The 15251-nt window shown below is 37.3% G+C and overlaps 1 pseudogene; it reads left to right on the forward strand.

Moving 5' to 3' along the window:
- Window positions 1-12050: 12050 nt before the first annotated feature.
- LOC149225447 (UDP-glucuronic acid decarboxylase 4 pseudogene) lies at window positions 12051-12572 on the forward strand (annotated as a pseudogene).
- Window positions 12573-15251: the final 2679 nt, after the last annotated feature.

A 15251-nucleotide genomic window follows, 5' to 3' on the forward strand; every position in this document is an offset into this window, starting at 1 on the left:
AGGCCTGCACAATGGAATACATCTCTTTTTCATAAGTGGGATACTTCCGGACTGTGTTTGAAAGTGTCTCATTGTGATATGCCACTGGATGCTTGTGTTGAGTAAGGAATACCCGAATAGCATAGTCAGAGGCATCTGTCTCAATCTCAAATGGTTGTTGCAAGTCTGGTAATGTGAGCACTGGTGTCAAGAAGAGGTGATGTTTCCACTCTCTGAATGCCTTCTGCTGAGATTCAGACCAAAAAGTTTTTTCTTTTGCTCCTCCCTTGGTGACTTGACTCAAGGGCCAAGTGATATGAGAAAATCCCAACACAAACCTACGGTAGAAGTTAGAAAGACCCAGAAAAGCTGTGGAGCTCTGTCAGAGTGGTTGGAGATGGCGAATCCTAAATGACTTGGATCTTGGCTAGATCAACATGCACCCCCCGTTCATCAATAATGTATCCTAGATACTGAACTTGGGTCATGCCAAAAGTGCATTTCTCCAAATTGGCACATAACTTGTGTTGCTGCAGTGTTTGGATAACCTGTCGGATATGGTGGAGGTGCTCTTCCCAACTCTAGCTAAAGATCAGGATGTCATCCAAGTATACCACTATAAATGAGTTGGTGAATGGCCGCAAGATGTCATCCATTAGCCTCATGAAGGTTGCAAGAGCATTCGTCAACTTGAAAAGAATAACCAACCATTTGAAAAGGCCCTGCTTAGCTTTGAGGGAAATCTTCCACACATCGGAGGGTTTGATTGGTACCTAGTGATATCCTGACTTCAAATCAATCTTGATGAAATATTTTTCCCCATTCATTTGGTCCAAAAGGTCATCAATCTTTGGGATCTGGTACCTATTCTAGACAGTGATCTTGTTCAGCGCCCGATTGTCAATACATAGTCTCTAAGCCCCATTCTTATTCTGTACTAGAACGATCGGGCTCCCACAAGGCGATGAACTCGGTCGAATGTGACCCTTCTGCAGCAGCTCCTAAATCTGCCTCTTGATTTCATCATTCTCTAGAACAGAGCGTCGATAGATTGGTCCATTTGGCAGCAACGCACCTAGGGTTAGATCGATGTAGTGATTGACTTGACAGTGCAAAGTAACCCCTACGGGGGAGGTGAAGATGTCCTCGTACTCATCCATGACCTTGGCCATTTGTAGTTGTCGTGCGGAGGGGCCCTGTCTAGAGGTTGTGGCCACGTCTTCTTCTTTCCTTGAGGGCGTATCATCAGGAAAACAAATTTCCCAGTTTTGGAAATGAGCTTACTGCATTTTTTTGCAATAACCAAAGAGATGGCGGTAGGCGGTGCTACCTTCAATATCCTGTACAAATTATTTACCAAAGTAACAATAACAATATGAGACCTTGACTCATACACAACATGTCACTTCCACAAGTATGGTTGGCCTAATAATACATCAAAAACATCAAGGGGAGAAACGTCACACAATACCTCATCCATGAACGACTTGATGTTGTATGGAAGGCGACACTACTGGCTCATGCAAAGATCTCGTCCTTGGTGAAGCCACCGGATGGTGTACGATTGTGGATGTGTTGTGTTCGTTAAGCCCAGCTGCTTCACGACCTCTGCCGAAATGAGTTTCTTTTGGCTTCAACAGTCGACAATGAATTGTAGCAGGGATCCCTTTACCCACATCTAGGAGTGGAAGAGGCGCTCCTCCTCCTCTGGATCTTCGGGTTCCTCCTTCTGGACCTTTGTGGTGGAAACAGTGGCGTTGGGCTCCCCATTGATAATCTACTTCCCTTTGTCATTCCCCTTATCAGGTTTTGACTCAGAGTCAGAACATGCATCTGATTCCGAAGACTTTAGCTCGGCCACCAGTGACTACTTGGCCAGACACTCACTTGTGTTTTGAGTGGAGCTCTTATGGAACTCACACCACTTTCCTGTGTCCTTCTTCAGCTTCACAGTATTGTTCTTTGCTTGCAGCTTGGATGGGTTGTCCTGGGCCACCTCGCCTTGGCTTTGTCCTTTATTCACCGGTTTGGGAGCGCCTTTCCCTTGCTTCGGATTTGTAGATCCAAAGTCTCACTTCTTCTGTTTAAACTTTTGCTCGATCTTTATAGCATATCGGTACACTGTGCTGAGCGAGGAGATGTCCAGGAACTCCATCCCATCTTGGATGTACCTGTGTAGGCAGCCGCGGTACTTGAGTACCAAATGCAACTCAGAATCCTTGATACCCAACTTTATGCGAAGGGTATGAAAAATATTGGTAAACTTCAACACATCTTGGTACCTTCCCTACCTCAGCATGGTCCACTTTATGTATTTATCGTCATAGCTTCTGAGAGGGTAGTACTGCTCCTTGATGGCATTTCAAAATGAATTCCAAGTGGGTGTGGATGAAAACAGTGAGGCCATACTTTCAACCTTTTGCTCGCAGTAGGTTTCCCACCAGTCCTTGACGTGGGGGGTAGCTTTGAGAAGAGTGAAAGTAATCTTTTCCTGACTAGAAAAATCATGAACAAAAAAATACCCTTCTAGCAGATTTAACCATTTATGTACAACGTCTACATCTATCTAACCCTCAAATATGGGAATGTCAAAGTTAACTTGTACCTTAAAGGGTGTGGTGCTTCCAGAGTAGCTGCTAGAAGTATATTTGTTGCCCCTGGGTAGCCGCTGAAGGATTTCGGCAAAGTTGTCCATCATCACATTCCTTTGTCACTTGAGGGCCTCTTCGAGCAAGATTTTGATAGGATCTCCTGCCCCCTCATCTTTCTTTTCATCTGCCATGGGAGACCGTCGGGATTTGTGAGGTGGTCTTGCAAAGGTTCGACCAGTTCAAGCCCTAACTCCTTATCCCAACCTCATTGGGGACATGCAAAGAAGAACAAAGAAAGAGCAAATCGCTCTGATACCACTGATCTAGATTTAAACAAGAACACAACAAATTACAGAGATAACCATAAATATAGAGATGCAGCAGAAATAATACTTCATTTCATTAATGTAAAATACTGAAATATGCTTACAAACAAAAATGGAAATAAACTAGTTCGGGAAATGGTAACTTATCTCTGAGGAGAGATGTGGCAGCTACATACCTCTAAACTGTCTTACAATGAGGCTTGAAGGCCTATTTATTGTTGAGAAATAATGGAAAACCCTAAGCATCCAAAAACCTAATCCTATGAGATGAAGTGCCAAACTATGGGCCCCGTTTTGGGTAAATTGGTACATCAACTTCCCGGGGTCGTAACTTTGGCATATGATCTCCATTTGACATGCACAATACCTCGTTAGAAATATCTATCCGAGGACTACAACTTTGGGATGAGTAACATTGATCCATAAACCCATGCTGCTCCTAGTTTTCCCAAGAAATCGTCGTTTAGGGCCTCAAAATGGCTCCGGAAGTTCAGGACCCGAAACACTGCTAAAAATAGTAAACTATGCCACAATTAACTGAAATAATGAAAGAAACAATGGTGGGGGTCCAAGTGGAATTGGCGGGTGGCCACCAATATCCACCTGGATCAAAACTGATGGCCAAACAAAGGTCGTGAATAGGATGATCATACACATTCTTTGTATGTACAACTCAAAGAATCCACACACATGGGATGAAAGCCTCCCCTATGTCCAACACAACTACAATAAAGCTCTCCATACTCAATTGGCCACAACACCTTTTAGGTGGGGTTGGGATTCCAGCCACTATGTCCAATTGATGTGGCCATACCATTTGCAACTATTTAGGTAGATTCGACTGATGTCTACTCCAAAGTTGATAGGGCTAACAACTTCATTGAGCGCATTCAGCATATCTGCTAGCAGGTCCATGGCATATTAGATGGAGCCAATGCTAAGTACAAGTAGCGTCATGATCAACATCACATGCCCCACAAGTTCCAGGTGGGAGACAAAATTTGGTTACATTTGCAAAAGGAGTGCCTTGCTGGGCCCCACCGCAAGCTTTTCTTGCTATGATATGGGCCTTACACCATCACTAAGGTTGTAGAGGACAATGATTTTGAGTTCAACATTCCACAATTCCTTGGCTTGCACCCAGTGTTCAATGTGGATGAACTTTGACCATACTTTCCACCATTACTGGACACATCAGACATTGCTGAACAAGTCACACCAACAGAGTTAAACCCAAACTGCATGGTATAGGCCACAACTGATCAGATCATAGACATGCAGATCAAGAACACTCGCCAACAGAAGATCCAACTGTATCAGGTTGTCAAAGCTAGCCAACTCTTGAACCAAGGCAAGTGGCTCACTAGGGACCAAGTTCAGCAGAAGTTTCCCCATCTCATGGAGGCACTCAACGTAATGTGGACCATTGCTTCCTAACGGGGGAGGACTAATCCAGGAAGATATTGGTGGCCACCCACATATTCCACTTGGGTCCCCACTGTTGTCTCTTTTTAGTTTCCTTAATTGTAGCACAACTTACTAGTTTTTCGGGTCCTAAACTTCTGGAGCCGTTTTGAGGGACTAAAAGACATTTTTAGGGAAAATGGAGAGATTGGAAAAGTCCCAAACAAGTTGACCAATTGTTTTAGCCTCCTCTTTGAGATATTCAAAATGAGGTATTATGATAGCCAAATGAAGATCGTATGCCAAATTTACGACCCCGAGAATTTGATGTACCAATTTACCCAAACGGGGCGCACAGGTTTGGCGCTTTGTCTCCTAGGGTTAGGTTTTCGGATGTTTAGGATTTTCCATTGTTTCTTAATAATAAATAGGCCTTTGAGCCTCCTTGTAACACAATTCAGAGGCATGTAGCCACATCTCTTCTCAGAGATAAGCTACCATTTCCCGAGCTAGTTTATTTTTATTTCTGTATGTAAGCATATTTCAGTTCTTTGATATTAATGAAATGAAGTTTTATTTATACTACATTTATGTGTATATCGGTATTTCTATATTTTGTTGCATTCCTGCATAAGTCTGGATCATTTTGATGGTCATCCACCTAAAGACCATGACTCAGATAACATTGAGATTCCTAAAGAGGAGAAAGCATAAAACAAAATGTAAAATAAATTTCAAATCAAAATGGAAGACAAGATTTCCATGGGATTATGATGTAAAGTATTGTAATGGGGTTGAAAAGACAAAAAATTTCTTTGTGTGTTAAATATAAAAGGGAAAGTCCATTTGCTAAATATGGAAGGACTACTTTTCAAGTTGGTGGTCAAAATGCCCATGATAAATTAGAGGTTCATAACTTGTCTCTACAACTTTTGGAGGGGGAAACCAAAAGAATTAATCTTCCAATTACAAAACATGTAGAGCTAATGGTAGATGCTAAGAAGGTGAGAATCAAATTAGTAATTGAAAATATGTATTTTGTTGCCATACATGACTTACCATTAGAAGTGTATAACTAAATTTGTGACTTGAATAGGTATAAACATGCTCCAAACACACCTTTAACATATGGATACTCAACATATACAATCACAACATCTAGAAAAGAGTTTCTAGAATCTTCCAAAGAGGTATATTGGCAAAGGTTAAAAGATGAGATTTGTCACAGTCCATTCTACTCAATTTTACTTGATGAAAGTATAGATAGAGATATGGAGAAACATCTAATTATTTATATTATATATTTGACAAATAAGGGAAGAGGCCAATGTGTGACAAGATTCATATGCTTACTTCCAATTAAGGATGGAACAACTCGATATATTTATGATGATGTAACAACTCTTTTAGCAAAGATGGATCTATACTTAATGAAATTAGTTGGATTTGGACCTCATGGGGCTTCTTCCATGAGGGGTATATGTGAAAGTTTATCAACTAAACTATGTCGACATGCTCCTCATTTATTATATATCCATTTAATAGCTCATCGAGAAGCATTAACAACAAATTATGCTTCATCTCATTTTCTAGAGTTGCAATTTATTGATAAATTAGCAAATAAAGTTTATTCTTCGCTAGGAAAATCTGCTAAAAGATGGAGAACTAAGACTAATGGAAACATTTCAAAACACTAGGTTAAAGGTGTTACAAATTCACCAAATTAGGTGGTTTTCTAGAGGAATGGTCATGGAATACTTGTTAATCTCATGCCCACTTTGTTAAAATATTGGGAGGTATGGGAGAAGAAAATTGTGTGACATGGAAACAATATTTCAAGTACCATTTTGCATCCATTTACTTGGAAATGTACTTATTGAGTTAAATAAGTTGAATCAAAAGTGCCAAGAGGATAGGGTGGATATTACTTATATTGTCACTACTTTAAATATTAGAATTAGCATGCTTCATAAGCGTTTTTTAGAAGGTATATTTAGATCTGGTACAATGCACACATCATGCTTTTTGAAGAAAGCACAGAAAGGAACTCTTGAGTTTTTAGATAGTGCAAGTATGCTACATGTACATCCATTGAGGTTTATGAGTTTCCCCAATACACATAGATCAATGAAACTATATGGTTGCATTCTTTTGGCCAAGAGATTTTTAATGAAGGTGATTGATTCTCTAAATACGAGGTTCACATATTTTTCAATATTTAATGTTGCTAAGTTTTTTTAGTCCTCGCCATTATTATGAGGAGATAAATGATAGATATGCTCTAAAAAGAAAATGGTTAACACGATTATCATAAAAATTCAGATTGGAAATTCACCTATTAGGGATGTTGCTAGATGTTTGGGTGAGATGGATGAGTTTGTTTGTAGTACAATTTATAAGTCATACCACAAAAACATATGCATGGAGCATGGGATCTATGTGAAAATGAACATGAATGGGTTGAAATTTTTGCATGTCTAATATGACTATGACAAACTATTCTTGTTATTACAACTAGTAGAAAAACATGTGAAAGAAGCTTCTCAAAATTAAATAGGATAAAAATTGACGATAGATCAAAATATTTTTTGGACAGATTAAATGTGTTAATGTTTCTCTCTCTCTTAGTGCACCTCATGCTCTAAATGAGATATACTAGAATGTCATTTCTAAAGTATGGAAACTAATGAAATCTTAAAAGCCACTTTTCTTGGCCAAATAGCTTCATCTCATCCATGATGTAAATTTTAATGATTTTGAAAAATGTGAATTGAATAGAAGCAAGCTAATTCAATGTTATTTTTTGAATTGTGTTAATTTATATAAAATGATAATTTTGTGGATAATTCTATATGAAATAAAGATATGCTATTTTATTAGGTTTTAATAAAATTACCAAATTTTCATTGAGTAATTAATTATTTCTAACCTTATTAATATTTAGAAGTGAAAAATTTTATTAAGCATTTTTTAATGAAATGTATAATTTATTTATTTTTTTAAAGTATAATATTATATACCATGTTTCCATATAAAACGTTTAGTGAATATCTACTTTTAAAAAAAAAGACCTTCAAATTTGATTAGTTTAATTTAATAAATATTAAAAAATATAAGAAAAATTGTAAAGTTCTATTTAATAATTAGTTTATTATTTTGGTAGTGATATTTTATCATAATTTTGTAATTAGCAATTGGTTTGTATGTTTTAAGAGAGGAAGAGTAACATCTTATAAGTTTAAGTTTGAGTATATCAAATAGATATATATATATATATATATGTTTAGATATGGATATGTATAGAAAACCATATGTAATATTTTTAAAATATTTAAAAAAATAATTATATTAATTTTGTTAATAAATATTATGCAATTATTGTAATTAAAATTATTTTATTTAATGACTTTTTATTGTGATTTCCTATATTAATTTTGTTAATAAATACTATGTAATTGTTGTAATTAAAATTATTTTATTTAATGAAATTTTATTTTGATTTTCTAATTGGTTATAGATTTATATGTTTTAAGTAGTTAAGCCCTGAACCATAAAAGACAAAACATAAATATAATTTGATTTGTTTTCAAATATAATTGACATGAATCTACGAAGAAAACAACGTAGGAGTATCTTTTTCATATTTTAGTCTTTTAAACCCCTATAATATCATTTATGATTTTGGGGATAATCACTTTATTTTTCATGGTATAGTAGCACATAGCAAAATAATGTGCTACTATTTAGAAAGTTGTAAAGTTGTAATGGGCAATTATTTGTAAAGTTGTTTGTTTGAATTAAATGTTTAATAACGAAGAATAATTTTTAATTACGTTTGTTTCAATAATCATATGAATGATAATTTGTATAACTATTTGTTTGAAATAACTCTGGTTTATATCAAAGGTTTTTGTTGTGCATTTTCTTATTATTTTCATTTATATATAATTCATGTAGATTATTGTTGATTTTAATATTATAGTTATTGAGAACAACCATTAACATTATAAAGTTTGGATGACAAGATTTGACCTTCACGATGATATTAATGTATCACATTATTAACATCACTGTGAATATCAATATCTCTCTTTTTCATTTGAATGTTATGCAAAAGTGAAAAACAATGCAAGAATTGTACTAATAAACAAGTCAAACCACATAGATTAAATGGTTGGTAAATGTTGATAGGTATGTTACGTCCTGAATTGTTACATTTTTTCCTCCATGATGTCTTATTTTACCCCCTTATTGTATGAATTTTTACCCTTTTACCATGCACTTCCTCATCTTTTTTATGCAACAATGAAGAATTGGGTTTAATGTGTTATTTTAATCAACATTTCTTCGTTTATGTATGATTTCCAAAAGTTTATGATTTTTATGAGTCTCTAATATGAGTTATGCAATTCCTACACCAAAATTAAAGTATGTGTGGACCGCTTTATCATTTGAGCTTGCCAAGGAGGCTAAGCTAGCAAGTTGTACGAGAACTTGTTCGAGATTATTTTGGAGCCTATCTGATAGTCAAAGGCACACTTATATTTCATTGACTTGTTCCCGCACTAAGTGCAGTTCTTACACTCATTTAGGGATCTATATATTGACACACTTTTGGGGAAAACCGAACATGTTTTTTTTTCGTGATGATTTTTCATGCTCCCAATTGAGTCACAGTGCACCCAGGTCCCATGTGTGGATTTACGGAAAATAATTAATGATTCAACCACAAATTCATAATAGTTTTCAAACAAGTCATTTCCTCTAATTGTGTGCAAATGAGGGTGAATCTCAAAACTTTGGGATATGGGTTTTGTTCCCAGTATATAAAATTAAGTAATATGCAAGTGTTTTCCAAAATTTGCCATGGTTTGGGACATACAAGAGGCTCTTCGAGGAAAATTTGCAAAAAAACATAATTTTCTAGAATTATAGGATGCCCAAATTTGCAAAAAAATGTATAAGTGTGTATCAAATTTGTATTTCACTAATTATATAATGGTAGATATGGACTCCCATTGATGGCACATTATTTGGATTTGATTTTTCATCTTGTCTTTAATGGATTCACTTGTCTAAAGCCAAATTTGTATTGTAAAATATATATAAGCTGAGATATGGCTCTAAAAAAAAGGAGGAAAAAGAAGTCCATTCCACATTCTTATGTTGTTGAGTTGAGTTCTCGGGGTTATCTAACCTCTGATCAACTGGATCTTAGTCATGGAACTACAGTCCGTCCTCTTTCTGTACCTTCTTACTTATGGAATATATTTTAAATTATTTATGGCAATTATTTGTAAAGTTGTTTGTTTGAATTAAATGTTTAATAACGAAGAATAATTTTTAATTACGTTTGTTTCAATAATCATATGAATGATAATTTGTATAAATATTTGTTTGAAATAACTCTGGTTTATATCAAATGTTTTTGTTGTGCATTTTCTTATTATTTTCATCTATTTATAACTCATGTAGATTATTGTTGATTTTAATATTATAGTTATTGAGAACAACCATTAACATTATAAAGTTTGGATGACAAGATTTGACCTTCGCGATGATATTAATGTATCACATTATTAACATCACTGTGAATATCAATATCTCTCTTTTTCATTTGAATGTTATGCAAAAGTGAAGAACAATGCAGGAATTGTACTAATAAACAAGTGAAACCACATAGATTAAATGGTTGGTAAACATGGTACATATGGACTCCCATTGATGGCACATTATTTGGATTTGATTTTTCATCTTGTCTTTAATGGATTCACTTGTCTAAAGCCAAATTTGTATTGTAAAATATATATAAGCTGAGATATGGCTCTAAAAAAAAGGAGGAAAAAGAAGTCCATTCCACATTCTTATGTTGTTGAGTTGAGTTCTCGGGGTTATCTAACCTCCGATCAACTGGATCTTAGTCATGGAACTATAGTCCGTCCTCTTTCTGTACCTTCTTACTTTCTTATGGAATTGCACACACAAGAAACTACAGTCCATCCTCTTTCTGTACCTTCTTACAAAATTTCAATCCGATCCCCAGAGAGAAAGTTATGACGATTTTCCCCAGGTCACCTGTTTTGAATGTAATTCAGGAGTTTGCAAAATGACAAACTTCCTCAGATCATATCTCCGCAAATATCGTGCGAAAATCTCTGAAATTCGGACCCAAGGTTCAGCGCGATTTCTTCTCAAATGGGTTTTTTTTGCGACTTCTGAAATGTCACAGAAAAAAAGGTATAGCGAACATGCCACGATGACCTGTTTGGAGCAGCGAAACCCTAGAATTCAAAGCTCTGATACCAAATGTTATGAAACCAGCTCAAGGAAAGATAGAAAAGATAGATCAACGCCTTAGAATTCAGCCTCTTCGAGGGGGCAACCTCCTTTACATTACATAAATGAACAATTCTTGGATGATACAAATGACAAAACCTCCTTTCTATATATAGGAGTCTAAGGAGTCACAATATAATCCAGCCAACCTAACAATAATAATATAAAGCCACAAAAATAACAATAGAGGGATTCTATGGGGCACAAAAATAACAATATGGGGGTAATAGGGGCACAACAATATAAATAAGGGGTATAACTACAATAGTAATGGGGTAATCACTAGTATTATAGGGACCCAACAATGCATCATTGATTACAGAACTGTAGTGGCAGTGGAGTGTACAGAAGCATTCGTAGGATTAGGTGGACTGCAGTAACACCTGGAGCATAGGTCTCAGATGACTGATCATCTCTGAGCGCAAGAAAGTGTTGGCGCAGTTTCGTCATGAATAGTCGCGCCATTTTTGAGCGGAAGGAAGAGCTGGCATGGTTTTTTAAGGAACAGACGCACCACTTGGCACGGTTTTGAGGGTTATAAGCGTGCCAGAGCGCCATAAAGTCCTATTGGCGCGAAAAATCAAGGATTAATTGTGCCAATTTCGGGAGACGCATTGATTTTGTTTCTGGCGCGGGAATTTCGCCGTCGAAGGAGTGCCAACCTCTTTCTATTTGAAAAATCTGCAATTTTTTGCATATCGGAGTTGCCCGGTGGTGGCACTTTGAATTTTCGGATCTGTTCGGTGGCAGCAAATCAGAGTAGCCCGGTGGTTGGGCATTGAAGTTCCTGATCTGTTCGGTGGCAGCAGATCGGACTTGCCCGATGGTGGCGCATTGATGTTCGTGATCTGTTCGGTGGCAGCAGATCGGACTTGCCCGGTGGTCACGCATTGGAGTTCGTGATCTGTTCGGTGGCAGCAGATCGGACTTGCCCGGTGGTGGCGCATTGGAGTTCCTGATCTGTTCGGTGGTAGCAGATCGGACTTGCCCGGTGGTGGCGCATTGGAGTTCCTGATCTGTTCGGTGGTAGTAGATCGGATTTGCCCGGTGGTGGCGCATTGGAGTTCCTGATCTGTTTGGTGGCAGCAGATCAGACTTGCCCGGTGGTGGCTCATTGAAGACTGATTCATCAGAGGATCAGAAATTTATCAGTCCAATATGAATAACAGTGATGAGTACTCTCTTAAGCTAGAAAAGACGTGGTCTATTATCAGGCCAGTAAATTATTTGCTCAGGGAGCAACAGTTGCTATTAATTTTGATAGGAATCACCATTGCATCGACTTTCTTTATCCTTCAGCGTGGTTTTTTTGGCTTCTAATGTTAATGAAAATGGAAGGTTTGTGCCCAGAAAACCTCATCGAGTTGTTTATGAGACGCCTGTTTCTTGGTGTACTCAGTATCATTCAGGTTCGATGGTGAATTCGGGGGCTAAAGTACTCCTAGGTTTGAAGAGAAAGTCCCTGCGAGTTGACGTGATGGGTGGAGCTGACAGGCTCATGGCAAGAGGGGACAATGTTATTGTTGCCGACAATTTCTTCAGAGGAAGGAGGGAAAATATTTTGCATCTTTTTAGCAATCTGAGGTTTGAACGGATAAGGCATGATGTTGTGGAACCCTTATTGTTGGAGGTTGATCAGATCTACCATTTGGCTTGCCCTGTTTCCTCTGTGCATTACAAACACAACCTTGTGAAGACTATCAAAACTAATGATGTGGGAATCTTGAACATATCCAGACTTGCCAAGCGTGTTGGGGCAAATGTTGAGGTTCAGAATGCTCGAATTTTTAATCCGCGAATGTGCCGTGATGATGGTCGCGTTGCAAGTAATTTTGTTTCTCAAGCTTTGTGCAAGGAGCCTTTGACAGTCTATGGAAATGGGAAACAGACACGGAGCTTCCAGTTTGTTTCAGATCTGGTTGAAGGCCTTATGTGAATTATGGAGGGTGAACATGTTGATCCTTTCAATCTTGGGAATCCTGGGGAATTTACAATGTTAGAAATAGAACAGGTTGAAGAAGGAAAGGATGACTCTAACAGTGATTGGCACATTCCATTGCTAATGGAAGAAAACAGTGAGGAAGATGAAGAGCAGGAGCATAAACAAGAAGAAGAAGTAACAGGAAATGTAATCAATAATGCAAGCCCAGAAAAGGCTGAAATAAACTGATTTGAGGTAAGTCCCCTACCAAGGAGATCAAGTAGGAATACTCGATTGCCTTCTAAATTGAAAGACTATGCATTAATGTCAAAGTTTTTAAATATTGTAGAACCTGCAAATTATGAGGAAGCAAGTAAATTTGATGCATGGAGGGCTGCAATGTATATAGAATCAATAAATAGAAACCATACTTGGGATTTGGTTGAATTTCCTGAAGGTAAAACCCCCATAGGATGCAAATGGCTGTATAAACCAAAAATAAATGCAGATGGGAGTATAGAGAAATTTAAAGCTAGAGTCGTAGCAAAGGGTTACTCACAGAAAGAGGGAATAGATTTCGATGACACCTTTGCTCCTATAGCCAAATCAAACACCATTAGAATGCTAATTTCCTTAGCAACAAAACACAAATGGCAGCTACACCAGCTAGATGGTAAGTCTGCATGTCTGAATGGTGACTTGAAGGAAGAAATTTATTTAGTACAGCCTGAAGGTTTTGTGAAAAAGGGGCAGGAACATCTTGTGTGTAAATTGAAAAAGGTACTTTATGGTTTAAAATAGGCACCCAGGTTGTGGTATGAGAAAACTGACTCATTTTTTGTATAGCATGGCTTTCATAGGAGCTTGAATGATCCAAATCTGTATACCAAGTTTAATAAACAGAGGCAAATTAGTTTGATTTCTTTGTATGTAGATGATATGATTGTAACAAGGAATGCTAACAATCTGATCAAAGAAATCAGATGTCACAAGTGTATGAGATGGAAAGACTCTGGACAAACCTTTCTTACTCAAGGTAAGTATGCCAGAAGCTTGTTGGAAAGGTTCAGAATGGTTATTCTAGCAGGTTTTTCAGATTCTAATTGGGCAGGTAACTTGGATGATCGAAGATCTATCACAGGTTACGCATTCAACATTGGATCCGGGGTCATAGCATGGAGCAGCAAAAAGCAGTGTGTTGAATATTGTAAAACTTGTGATAACATGGCTGATACTTTTACTAAGCCTCTTGGACGTGTGAAGTTTGAATTGTTTAGAGGGATGCTAGGAGTTAAGGATAATCCTTTCTCCATTAAGGGGGGAGTTGAAAATAATTAATATTATTTTGTATTAATGGAGAAATGGTTACACTAGTTGTAACATATCTCCTTAGTTTAGGATTCGTTCCTAGAGTGTAGGAGTTTGGTTGCAACTTCCTGATATCTAGTAATGTACTTGTTATCACTTAGGTTGTCCTTAAGCTTCGGAAAGGATACGGCCGAGGTAACCACAAACCAACTTTGGACTGCAGGTTCTAGCCCACCTGCAGTCAGAGAGGGCTCTCTCTTTATGGTTTAGTTTTGTTGAGGGGGATTTTAGGCTAGTTATTGAGTTCAGGTTTTTGTTGGTGTTTTGGTGGGAAGATTGATGTTTTCAAGTAAAGAGCCAGGTATAGTGTGAGAGTTTCAAACCATTGGGCATGGAGTCAAAGAGTAGGACTGCTGGTGCGTTTTCTCAGTCACAAGAGGAATAAGGAGCAAGGTAGCTGCACATAGAGCAATGATTCAGGTTAATAGGATGGAAAGAATGCTAAGGGATGAGAGGCAATTAAGAATCTCTCAATCAGCTTAACAAAGAGGTGAATGAGCTATATCTAAGAGCAGTAAAGAATCCCTAGATAACTGTCAAACACACATGAATTAGGGTAAATATGAGCCACAGGGAATTCATATTCATGTCCAATTCAGTTCAGATGAAAAAAAACATAAAGAAACAACAAAAATTGAGCCTAGAGTGTAGTTAAACAAGTTCTAAGCTAATCTTTCTTTCTGCTATTTAGATGGTGAAACGATGAGAACAGAGGTAAGAAGCACTTATTGAGCCATGTTGCAGCACAAGAATTCCACATTCACTTCCTCAGATCATTAGACACAAAGCAGACAGTCATTCCCCCAATCTCTTCAGCAGTCTTTGATTAAGTAAAACGTATCAGGTATACAGTGCAAGTCTCTAGTGAAAATTATCAATCGACCAACCCTTGAAACAATACAGAGGGTGGTATATATAGAAAAAATTCTCCAAAATTGTTTATTACAGCTTTGACCTAAACAGGTCTGAAAGTAAAAGATTACTTTAACCTAAACCTATCAGGAATAAATGCAAGAAAATATCTATGGGCTGTACTGAGGGCAGCCGTATCAAAACTGAATTAATGCGTTGTCCTCGGTGGCTTGGTGCAGTGCTTCTGCAATAACTGTGCATGGACTTCTGCTCCATTGTAGTTCGGTGGCTTTAAGTGCTTTAACTATGATTTGAGAGCTGGGATGGGCTTACACCATCTAATTTGACTTTGCTGGAAGCCATTCAATGTTGACCTTCTTTGGGAACTGAAGATTTCCATTAAAAATTTAACTGACACTCTTTGACAAATGAATCGGGCCGGTTCTCTCCTTCGCTGTGGGTCAAATCAAAATT

The sequence above is a fragment of the Pinus tabuliformis genome, chromosome J (assembly GCF_031772625.1).
Source record: "Pinus tabuliformis cultivar Carrire ecotype Pingquan chromosome J, CPIR1, whole genome shotgun sequence".
NCBI lineage: Eukaryota > Viridiplantae > Streptophyta > Pinopsida > Pinales > Pinaceae > Pinus > Pinus tabuliformis.